The sequence below is a fragment of the Euprymna scolopes genome, chromosome 20, assembly GCF_053919585.1.
Source record: "Euprymna scolopes isolate OS-2025 chromosome 20, ASM5391958v1, whole genome shotgun sequence".
NCBI lineage: Eukaryota > Metazoa > Mollusca > Cephalopoda > Sepiida > Sepiolidae > Euprymna > Euprymna scolopes.
In genome coordinates this window covers 67,361,319-67,374,179 of record NC_136501.1, presented here as the reverse complement: position 1 = coordinate 67,374,179, position 12,861 = coordinate 67,361,319, and positions in this window count along the sequence as shown.

The window sequence follows — 12,861 nt, the reverse complement described above, 5'->3', positions numbered from 1 at the left end:
AGTTATGAGTTGCGCTGCCTGCTGCATCTGTATAAGTAGAGAATCCAAGCCAGTTTTTGTGATGGACATTAAAGTCACCAAATACATGTACTTGGGCGCTAGTGTCGAAGGAGAGTGCTGTGTCTATGTTGTCAGATACTTTGTTTATTATGGTGCAGTCTTGGGTCGAGGGAGAGCGGTAGAGAAAGTAAAAGTAGCTAATGTTGTGTTGCATGATTAGTCTAAAGCAAATATAGGCTTGATCATCCGTTTCTAGGTTTGTTTCTCTAGTCAAGGGAAGGGTATTACGAATGTAAACTCCAAGTCCGTGCATATGTCTGTCAGAGTCCTTACGGCAGAGTGGGAGATATCCAGGCATGTTAAAGTAGTTAGAGGGGATGGAGGAGTGTAGGTTAGTCTCACTTAGTGCTAAGATATCCGGGGTATTTGTTAGGAGAAATGCTTCAACATCAGCTAAATTAGGTTTAAGCCCACGAATATTTGTGAATGCAAGCCTCAAGGGAGGAGGCAAGTTGGATTTGTTTGACCCTAAGCCTGGTTTAAGCTTATTTTTAGATTGTACTGTCATCATGTTTTTTAACGAGTTTCAGTTGGTTTAGGGGAAGCCGAACAGGAGGTTATGCAGAATATCACACATGCATCACAAGTAGACCATCAGCTGACCCTCCATCAACTAGGACTGTGGCCTCAAGAAAGCCCACCGGGGATGAGTGCAGGATCCCTTTCCATGCGCGCCATGGCACTGCAAACATCCCGATATTATTCAACTGTTGATGGAGCAGGCGCTCTAAGCGCTACCAAAGAGTTAGGGCTCCTGTACTACCAGTCGGAAACAGCAGCCAGTAACTGTCAATCCGGTACCCTCAACCCATCAGAGGAAGGTCAACCCAATCTAATTGCTCAGGCATATGTGGTACCCATTATTCTCAAGTGCCCAGCTTTAGGGGTGGGGTGTGTCGGGAGTGGGGAAACGGCGTTCATTGCCCTAGACAAGAAACAAGATCTACCAATGGGTGTTTCTGTCGAATCACTGTGATAGTATCTCTGCGCCTGACTAATAGGCAAAGAATGAGTATGGAAGCCGGGCGATAGGCAGGACCTATCTACTCCTTAAGCAATTTAGGTATTGCAAACCGGTAATTTGTTTGAGTCACCAGCTCTAGGAAGGTTGTCATCCAAGACTGACGAGGCCTCCCTCCTCTTTGGTTTAGTTTCAGAGTTTTCCTTCTCCTAGACGGATGATCTGGAAAGATCTACTGGGTCCGTCACCACTGAGAGGGTTTGCTCCGCGCCTGGGTTCTTATCCAGGTATTTCTGCGACCCCGCGTGGTTAGTTAATGTTATTGGGTTAGTTTGTAGAGGTTATATCTGCTAAATAGTTACACTCCTATCTGCTAAATAGTTACACTCCTGGTGTGTTGTTTTACATTTGAAGACGGCATTAAGGGATTCAAGCAGCCATTGTGTGTGTCATGTTATTTAAGTGTGAATATGCGGGTAACGGTGTATAGTTACGTCCGTTGAGGATTGTAGCGATTAAGGAGACGTAGCATTGTCTTAATTTTTCGTCTCAACTATTTATTAGAAGAAAATATGTCCACTTTGAAGGGTGTAGGTGGCTCCCATAAAAACAAATTCGAATAAATTCAGAAAGTTTTCTCATTAATCAAAATATACTTTTTTGCATTAATTCAGGCACAGAAACATTTGGTTTTTGAGATATAGACATTTGATTTTGGACACCGACTACTGCAGTACCTCGCAAGGCTTCTAGACTGTGTTGAACAATCGTTTCTCTGTGGAATTACCTCATTAACATTTCATGTCTTATGGGAAAAGAATACTTAAAAACGTGGGCGTTGTGTTAACAATAAAATCCCGGCATTCGATTACAATAGAACAAGAAGTTCCCAGCCATTGTTAATACTTTTTCTGATGAATCTTCACATCTTTACAGCTTACAATGGTGTGTGCTCAGTCAATTTTCCCCCAAATGAGTGGATTCCAAGACGAGTTTTTACTCAAATTACAAACGGATTACGATATCCGTACGCTGATCAATTAACGTTATTTTAGTCGGAAATACTAGCTAACGTTTCAAGTCGAATGTAAAATGCCATTTTATATAGCTATTAAACAATAACGACTATTGTCTATTTTCGCACAAAAGTTTTCAAATATATATTCTTTAACGAAATGAATTTGATCATATACTCACACACACGCGCGTATATATATATATATATATATATATATATATATATATATGAGTCGTAGACGACGAAACACGTGTAAGTGGATAATTATATTTTAAAAATAATAAAAATAATACATATACCGCTCCCAATGTGGGGGTACAAATTGGTTATCGGAAAAATTATTCAACACTCGCATTTAGGTAAAAATGCACTTTCATAAATAATTAAATTCATTTAACAGATACAGCAAAAACAAAAACAAATAAAAAATGGTCGTGAAACAATTGTGACGAACGATGAAATACATTATTTCTTGCTATTATTGCTTGCTGAATTACAAAATATGGTAATTTTGAAGCTTATAATTCTGACTTAAAATTTATTGGCATATGAACAGTTACAACATTATCAATTATATGAAAGTAATAAAATTCGGAATGCTATGAATAAATCTTTATTAGCGATACTTTTTGAATGAATTCAATTATTTATACGAAAGTGTATTTTTACTTAAATGCGAGTTTGGAATAATTTTTTCCTCTGACTAATTTGGTACACCCCAAATGGGGAGCGGCATATGTATTGTTTTTAAATAAACGACAAGTGCTTCGTCCTCTACAACTTATCAGATTCAGCCACACTAATGAGTCGTTTAGGACGAAACACGCGTAAGTAGATAATCTATATATATATATAAGCGAAAATGTATGTATGTATGGATGGATGGATGGATGGATGGATGTTTGTGTGTCTGCTAAAAACAAAAATTCACAAACTTATGAAAGCCCTACCCTCCGGACGACAAATATCGAAAAATTGGCCTAAAAGGACCATCAGAAGTGAGTCAACTGATCAATTTTCTGCAAGGGGGGGAAGTGACATTTTAATGTTAAACATTACATATTTTTAAATCGATTTATAACTGCCCAAAAAATACGGGCGCACACTCTTCTACGTAAAGTGTACACGGAGCCTTTTATTTTGGGCCAACTTGTATTTAAAACCCGCTGAGTCGTGTTACGTGATCTTGACGTCAGCAAGCTGTAATGGCAGTCTGAATTTAAAAAATATTGTTGTTATCGGTGAAAAAAAAAATTAACCCTCACACAAGCTAAACTATGAACTTCTACGCTATGACAACGTTACCAAAGTTATTAGCACGTTAAAAATAGTTAGATACGATAGTTAAACGAAAAATAAAAAATGTGAAGTAAAAAAATACGCTTACAAAAAATATTAACGATCGAATTTTTTACAAAAAAAACAAACTCAGATGTCATTTTCTTTTTTAGTAACACTCTTTAGAGTAAGGAAGACGAAATGTGTGTGTGAGAGAGAGAGAGGCGCAAACAGTGAGAGAGAGAGAGAAAAAAACGTTAACTTTTTCACTCCGAAATCGACAATTTTCGACAGGAGGAGGGGTCAACAACGCATTCGTCAGATGATGTCATGACGTCGTGACCTGATTTACTTTAAATAGTTGAAAAACCGAACATATTTCATATACGTCGCTTTAGCTCAGGTAGTTAAGACCTTGGTTCATTATCTAAACGTTTTGGGTTCGAACCGTGGTGTGAGATTTTTTTTTTCGATTTTTTAAATTAAAATATTGAACCCTGTATTATATAAGCCATTTTTCACGTAACGTTCGGTTTCCTGTTTTTATTTTTTTTACTTCGCTTATTCTTAGCGACACCCCAAAACACCCGGGTACCCACCGATTTTTTAAATTTTAATATCGAAACAGGCTTATTGAAGTCATTTTTCACATGTTCGTTATCTGTTGTCATCGTTCGTTTGCCTTACGTTAGTTTTTTTGTGTTTTTTCGATGTTTTGATTACCCCCCCCCGCTTAATTAAAACGTTGTTTTCTTTTCTTACTTCGCTTATAACAATGCTTACATCGTCATCGTCGTCGTCGTAATGCTCGACGACTTTCAAACATCTTTCACTTATTCGCTTATAACAATGCTTCATTCTAGCTGGCCGATTTTATTTTCTAACTTTGCCTCAGGGCTTCGGCTTCGATCCTACCCCTCGGTTTCTCTTTTATTTTACACCACACACACCTACAAACACCCGGGAAACGCCGGGTACCCCTCGCTAGTATATATATAAAAACGAACATGTATGTTCGCTTTTTGTCTATGTCCAAGAAAGGCTTTTTTCAGAGACGCGGTCGGTCGCCTAACAACTTTTTAAAGCTTTTTATATCACATGCAAATCGTAATATCTCAGATTTAAGAACGAAGCTCACCTGTCTATTTAATTTGCTCGACTTCGGGAAGATACATATTCAACAGTTTTCGCTCGCTGCATGTAGGTTAGGCCTTTTCTTATAATGTTTCCCCCTACCCCCAAAGGAGAAAAAAAGCATTCCCGCACTAAATGAAATGCTACCCCGCAGTCAAAAGTTGACCTCATTTAGTCATTAAAACGTGCACCTGCCAAATGCAAGTAATAAAGTCAAACGTCTTTTCGTTAGCATCTTCACACTTTAATTTACAACTTTGCTTCAAGGCTTCGGGTTCGATCCTCATACTTACCTACCAAAACATTTTTTTTATTTTACCCCCCCCGGAGTTTTCACACACACCTCAAAACACCCGGGCAACGCCGGGTACCCCTCGCTAGTCTATATATATATATAAGCGAAAATGTATGTATGTATGTATCTGTGTATTTTTGGATGTCTGCTAAAAACTTTCGACAGACGCGACGAAAATTCACAAACTCAGTATCACATCGAAGCTCCATCCTTTGCTCGAAAAATATCGAAAAATTGGCCCAAAACGTTAACTTTTTCATCCCGAAATCGACAATTTTCGACAGTGGGGGTCAACAAAAACGGTCCTCTCGTGACAATGACCGATTCTACGCATGCGTCAGATGACGTCGTGACCTTATTTACTTTAAATAGTTGAAAAACCAAACAAATTTCATGTACGTCGCGTTAGCTCAGTTGGTTAAGACCTTAATTCATTATCTAAATGTTTTGGGCTCGAATCGTGGTGTTAGATGGGTTTTTTTTCGATTTTTTAAATTTAAATATTGAACCAGTGATATTTAAGCCATTTTTCACGTAACGTTCGTTTTTCTGCTGCTTTTTTTTTACTTCGCTTATTTTTAGCGCACCCAAAAACACCTGGGTACCCACCGATTTTTTAAATTTTAATATCGAAACAGGCTTATTTAAGTCATTTTTCACGTGTTCGTTTGTCTGTTTTCATCGTTCGTTTACCTTACGTTAGTTTTTTTTGTATTTTTTTTTAATTGTTTGATCGCCGCATAGCAGGGAAAACAGAAACTGGCTTCCGAAACTTGACGTTGTCGCACCTGCTAATTTCGGTTTATAAACGTCAACTTAACACACTTATCAATTCATCTGCTCCCGTGTTCGAGATGGTTAGGTTGCGGGTTTTTTTTTCTATTTCCTTTTCACCTCCGTATCAAACGTTCGTGGTTCAACATTTATACTACTATTATTTTTTTCTTTTACATCTCCAAACAACCGGCCAACATTTTGTTTCTTTTTAACAGGGTTGTTTTAATCTACTTCGCCCCGCAACACACACCTCCAAACACCCGGGCAACGCCGGGTACCCCCGCTAGTTATATTATAAAAACAACATATATATATATATATATGCATGTGTGTGTATTGATAGTCAGATTCATTTCGTTAAAGAATATATATTAGAAAACCGCTACGTTATTGATTATAAAGCGAAGCCCGCTGTTTGTTTGTTTGTAAATAAACAAACAGCTTGACCACTGTAACAGGGATGGTCGAATGTTTATTTAATCGACATTTGCAGAGATCATTTGCGAGCACCAACCCAAATCGGTCAGTGGTTAGTACTGCCGACTATCAGTGCGATAGTTGTAGGTTCAATCGCCGGCTGGGACAAGGTGCTAGTCTAGCCGAACTGATGAGTTGTGATACAACGAAACAGTAATGCATGTGGATGACTATATATATATGTATATATATATATATATATATATATATATATATATATATATATATATATATATAAGTTAACGTGTCTGTGTGTCTGCGTACATTTTCCTACGCAATAACTTTGTCAATTTAAAGTCTACAGACGCGAAGTTTGATATACAGGGTACTGAGATTTGGAAATATCTTTCCGTTTTTGGGCAGAAACTCAGCCAATTTTGGGTATAAGCAATTGAAATTGTTGATATAGGTTTCTTGGAGATGGATCTAACTGAATTGTTTAATTTGAGCCCAAAATAATAAACGTTAAGGGGTCATAATAGGGGTCAAAGTTTTTAAAAAAATGACGTCTGCGGTCTCTACCTAATTATGCAGACAATTTCTGGTCTAAACATTTGAAATTTTACATAAAGTGTATTCAGAGCTTTTTAATCGATTTGGGTGGAAATTTTTTAGTTGCCAATATATAAATGTATGTATGTATGTATGCATGCATGTATGTATGTTTGCATGTCTGCCTGAAACTTTCGACAGAGGCGACAGATTTTCAAAGATCAATATCGTTTTGAAGTTCGACCTTTAAGACGACAAATATCGAAAAATTGGCTAAAAACATTAATATTTTCACCTTCAACTGGGCACTTTTCTACATGGGGGGTCGCTTTTTTCGCCGATATTTTCGAAAGTCATCCTCTCCTTACGATTGTCTAGCCTTAACTTAAACCTACGTCACTTCTGGTTTGGCGATGATCGTAACAGCAAAGACATCAGGCTATTTACCCGTTCTTTTTCTCCTTCGCGGTACGCGTTCGAGCCTGCCTTCCTACTACCATTTTTATTTTTGCTTAATATACACCTCCTAACACCCGGGTAACGCCGGGTTGAAATGCTAGTATATACTAAAGTAAGCGATTATTATGAATTCTGTTACATAAGTTTTGTGAGGTCTGGATAGGTAGCTGTTTCTTCCTAAGATCAAAACTCAGCTGTGTTTTCTCCACCGTTCTCAGGACAAACCACGATAAAGAAAATTCTAAATTGTTTAGAAATATTATTTGCTTAGAGTGTTCTATAGTTTCAGAAAAAAAATTCGGCATTGTCACGAATGATAGACGGCTATTTTTCTAACAAGAGGTTAGTGTGGTAAGACACATGCACTGATATTACAATTTTACATTTAAAAAATGTTTGGGAAATATAAGAGGAATTGTTTGAGCTACGAATTGGCAAAACTGTCGAGAGCGGATATTACAATTCCATGTTAATGGGTGTCAGCAAATCTGGGGGAAGTGTCCAATCGCTGAGAACGGCTATATGGTTAATTTTCCATCAAATTTTTTTTTCTCGAAAGTCTAAAATTTTTAGGCACTTGATAATTATTTTCATGACCATATACACATATGTATTTTGAGGTTTTAAATAGATAAATTTATCACATTAGAGGAAAAGAAAAATAAATACAATAGAATCTATGAAAACATCTAAATTCTGATGTTTAATATAATTTTTTATATATTTTGTTGCATATAAAATATATTACGTGTGTAAATAACAATATATTAGGTGCCTTTATGATTCGTTTTCATTACAAAACTTTTCTCGTCATTTTGTTATTTCCAAACTGATTTCAATTAAATAATTGACAAGTGTTTGGACCATCTGACTTAAGTCAGATGGTCCAAACACTTCTCAAACACATAAATACACCCGTAAATAATTGAAATCAGTTTAATAATAAAGTTTTTTTTCATACGAATTAAAATATAAGAAAAGTTCGAACATTCCAGATTCGATTCCAAATGAAGTGTTTAAGGTAATAATTATCTAAAAGAAAATGTTTAATCTATTTTATATCTGAAGTGTTTCGCGTTACTGGTAGAAAAACAATGCGATCAAAAGTCATGCTTAAAGTTTGAAAGATAGAACAAAGAAGTCCACCAGTCTTATAAACTATTCTGGACAACGTACGTAATCAAAGTAAGCTGAATTCGGCTTTTTTCTATCTTGACGCTTGAAAGCGAATCAAAAGATTATTTCAGGAATGTATGTTCACTGTGTTATTCTGAGAATGTTTTATTTAACTACAATCTTTTGAACAAACAAAAATATGCACATCTTAAAATACGATCTTCAAAAACTGTCAACTCAGAAATTCTAAGAAGAATATGCAATATTTTTATGATTCTTCGATGGTGCCGAATCTATCAGTGCAGAATATGTAAGTGACGTACCGCGTCCCATTTTATTTTACTCATTAATAATTTTAGGTCAGTTATAAATTTACACTAGCTATGATTGAAATAATAGGTTGATTACATGACGAAGCCGCCACACGGAAAGAATGTAATCTGTTCTAGCTTTTTTTAAGTTAATTGTCAACATTCGTTCGTTAAAATGGACAATATAACCAATAGATTTAGTCAGGTGGAGACGTGTACTTTTTCCTTAAAAGGGATGGTAGAATTTTAAATTTCGCAGTTAGCATGACGAATGTTTTCGATATAATGAAACACAAATGTTTTTGTAGTTGATTTCTCATTAGATTATTTATGACGATAAAAATGTCGTAGCAGTAGTTGTGTCTACACTTCGCTCGTTTTCCTTCTTTGTTCACTAAATACATTGAATCATATATAATTATATAATTTGTTTGCGTGTATGTATTTTCAATTGATTAGGTTAAGTTAATTACCAGAATTATCTTGTTTTTGAACCGCAGTAAACATATCTACTGATCCTCAGATAAATAACTCCTCTCTATATATTAAATACATGCAAATGCATACGCACACATAAACACATGGTGATTGCAACGTTTTGTCTGTCGAGTGAAACTTCCTCAGTCATTGAACGTACATGTGCCTGAAGATGATTTTTTAGTCCTACCAGCGACTCAAGCAGACATGACACTGAAAACGGTTATTGGTATACACACACACCCACACACACACACATATATATATATATATATATATATATATATATATATACACGCTTACATACATATACGCGCATACATACACCATACATATATAAACATGCATATATATTAACACACACATATATATATATACATACATACTACACAATGCATGCATACTCACGTATAATTATATACACATACATACACATACATACACATATACATATACATACATATACATATACATACACACATGCATACATACACATATACATACATACAGATACATATATAAATATACATATATATAAATACATACACACATTTACATACATATATACACACATGTACGTACACATATATATATATGTATATACATACACACATATACATACATATTACTACATATACATACACATACATATATACAGACAATTGCACTTAAGGGAACAGCGATGATACTAAAAAAGCTCTCGGTTGGTTTCAATAAAAAAGCGGGGCAATGTTGGCAGCTGGTTTGGCTGCCCCATACCCAGCATTACAATCTTCAAAGGAAGAAAAATAAAAAAAAATAAAAAAATATACACACACACATATATATATACACAAAACAACGTGCACACACATACATGCATATATAAAGAGAAGAAGAGAAGAGAGAGCGAGAAAAAGATGAGAGATAAACAATATAATGACAAATAGAAATATATTTAGAAGTGGTACTTAATAGGATACGTGTGAAGAATTGGATGTATAAGAGAGAAAACTAATCGGATACTATGCTTTATATATATATATATATATATATATATATATATATATATATATATATATATATATATATATATACAAAACGATTGATAGATAAATAAGAGCAAACGATCTAGATTTTAACGGCCATGGAAAGTAGATGTTAATAAGACAAATTTGAAATGTCTTCACTTTAATTTGATTGAATATTTATTATGTTTAGTTGAATAAGCCAATGTATGAATAGAAGAATGTAGGTCGTGAAAAACTGATAAAACCAAATCAGCATTTCGAAAAAAATGTCCATAAAAGACATTAATATATAGACACTATTGCAGGGGACATCCTCAGGATATTAAAAGATGAAGAAAACGATCATAGACCATACGTAATGAAAAGAAAACATTGTTAAAAGCCTACTCATAACTATAGATATGTGTGTATGGGAGGGTTTGGTTATTCAATGCCTATATATATACACTTTTAAAAATAGTCATTTAAATTCCTATGTACAAACGTTTTTGGGTTTTTTTCCTAATCTTATTCATTTTGTTTAAATTATTTAAAGAAAAACGGTTTGGGACAATAGTATGAATTAAACAAAATCTGTCTTCATATTTTGTTCTTTGAATATTATTTTCCCTATACTGGGGACTAAATGGCAGAAGCCTCTTCTTTGCGTAATAGTATTAGTGTTTAATATTAGTGCTGACTCTAAAAGTCTTCTTTTAACTCTATCTATAACGTATTTTATAATTTTCGCATGATCTAAGTTAAATGAATGATCGTGTTCCGCATATACATACACATATATATGTTTGTGTGTGTGTGGGTGTGTGTGTGTGTGTGTGCTAAATATGGGTGTATGTGTGTATAATAAATATTGTGCATTTATAAGATTGAAATGTTCAATAAAGCAATAAAAAATGGTACGAGGGGGGTGCAATAAGTATCCAACTTCTAGTTGTCTGATCTAGCTGCAATTTTGCATGTGCAATGATTTATATCTCCACGGAAAATGTAGCAAATTACAGCTCTGAACTAATTGTGGTTTCTGTTTTACAGGTGTTTGAACTGAGTCAGGTATGAAATGGACCCTGTTGAATGTCGAGCACTGATCCGGTTTTTGTATTTGAAATGACGCACACCACAGGAGACTTTTGATGAAATGAAAGAAACTTATGGTGATAACGCTCCATCATAGGACCTTGTAAAACGCTGGCATCGTGAATTCAAACATGGCCGGAAGTCTAAGGAAACAGCTCCCAGACCTGGTCGCTCCCCCACCCCCCTTCTGCCATTGATGAGGCATCTGTCGGTCAAGTTGAGGCTTCCATTACTATTCGCCAAATAGCCATAGATATTAAGATTAGTACAGGGTCTGTAGAAACTATCATTCATGAGCATTTGCATATGCATAAGATGTCTGCCAGATGGATTCCCAGGTTGCTCACACCGTTTCAGAAGCGAGAACGCGTCGAGTGTTCGAGCATGAATTAGGAGATGTGCCAAGAAGATAAGTCAAAGTTTTTCAAAAGATTGATTCCACAGGATGAAACCTGGGTCCATCACTATGATACAGAGACCAAAGCCCAGTCAATGCAGTGGAAGCACTTGGACTCACCACCTCCAAATTGTGAAATTAATAAACAACTCATCAGATATAGATTAATGTTCCTCGAAAAAAAGATACACAGTTTCTTTTATCAAAAAGGATAAAAAATGGTGGAACAGAGTATAAATCTTTAAAAGTCATAACAGTACAGATTTTAGACGTTATATAATTAGTAAATGTCCGATGAAAAATATTGTTGGAATTCTGAGACCACGAAGAGAATTTAATATATATAGACATATCTTATTCTGTACAATCAGCCATATTTCTGAATTTTTGTATTTAGAATGTAATGCAATAAATTATTCATTAAATATAAAGGTTATTCATAAAATTCTAGTAATAAAATCCTTTTATTTAGTCAGGAAAAAATTAACCGTCAAATATATTTTAAAGAAAAATATACGAACTAAATTTGCTAGAACATCTACACGGCTAACGTTGTTAGTGTCTGAATTTTCCTTACATTAAAAATAATTTTGCGTCTAATTCTGCTCTCATGGAAAGGCAAGTAAATAGGTATATTGTAATATAACAAATGTAAATTGGTTAGACGGACGCAAAGTTAATTTTCCAAGTTAGATTCTATTTTAATATGACCTTGAAAATCCAACAGGATAACTTTATATGTATCATAGCTTTAGGTATATATGCGTGTATTATGTTATATCGGATACATGTAAACGCAAATGAAGGTTATTTTAGACTAGCAAGCCGCCAGGTGTTGCCCGCTCATAAAATAGACTTAATATATTTTAGTCAGATTCCGTATTTATTATTGTAGAGCCAAATAATTATTATATAGTCTCAAATATAATAATTATTATATAGTCTCAAATATAATAGTGATGTAGTGATTCAAAGATTTTAAAAATATGATTTAGCTGCCATCAGCTAGAATCGAAATCAAAACATATACCTTATCTGTAAACGTCCGACCTTAATCCATACACATACAGAAACTGCAAATACGTTAAATATATATTTCCGCGATTGTACAGGAGCAGTTTATGTCAACTTACGGCTACCACAAGTTCAAATTTGTTTTAATTCTGAACTGGTAGCAGCTATTTCTATCGGCTAAAAGCAAAATCAAATTTGTTCTATTGCTCAAAATCCCTTTACATCTGAGTTTTTTTCTGTAGATTGAAAATATAAAGCGAGGGTTGGTAGAGACTGTTCCCAAAAAATCATACAGACAAGATCATTTATATATATATATATATATATATATATATATATATATATATATATATATATATATATATATATATATATTGCTTTAAAGAAAATAGCCGTCAACAAACTCATCGGGAGTTAATCGTTGAACTGTGCAAAAAAATAAACAAAACAATCACGTAAGAGCAGAGACCAATAAGGTTTACTAGGGGAGGGGGGAAAGGGGATGCGGGTG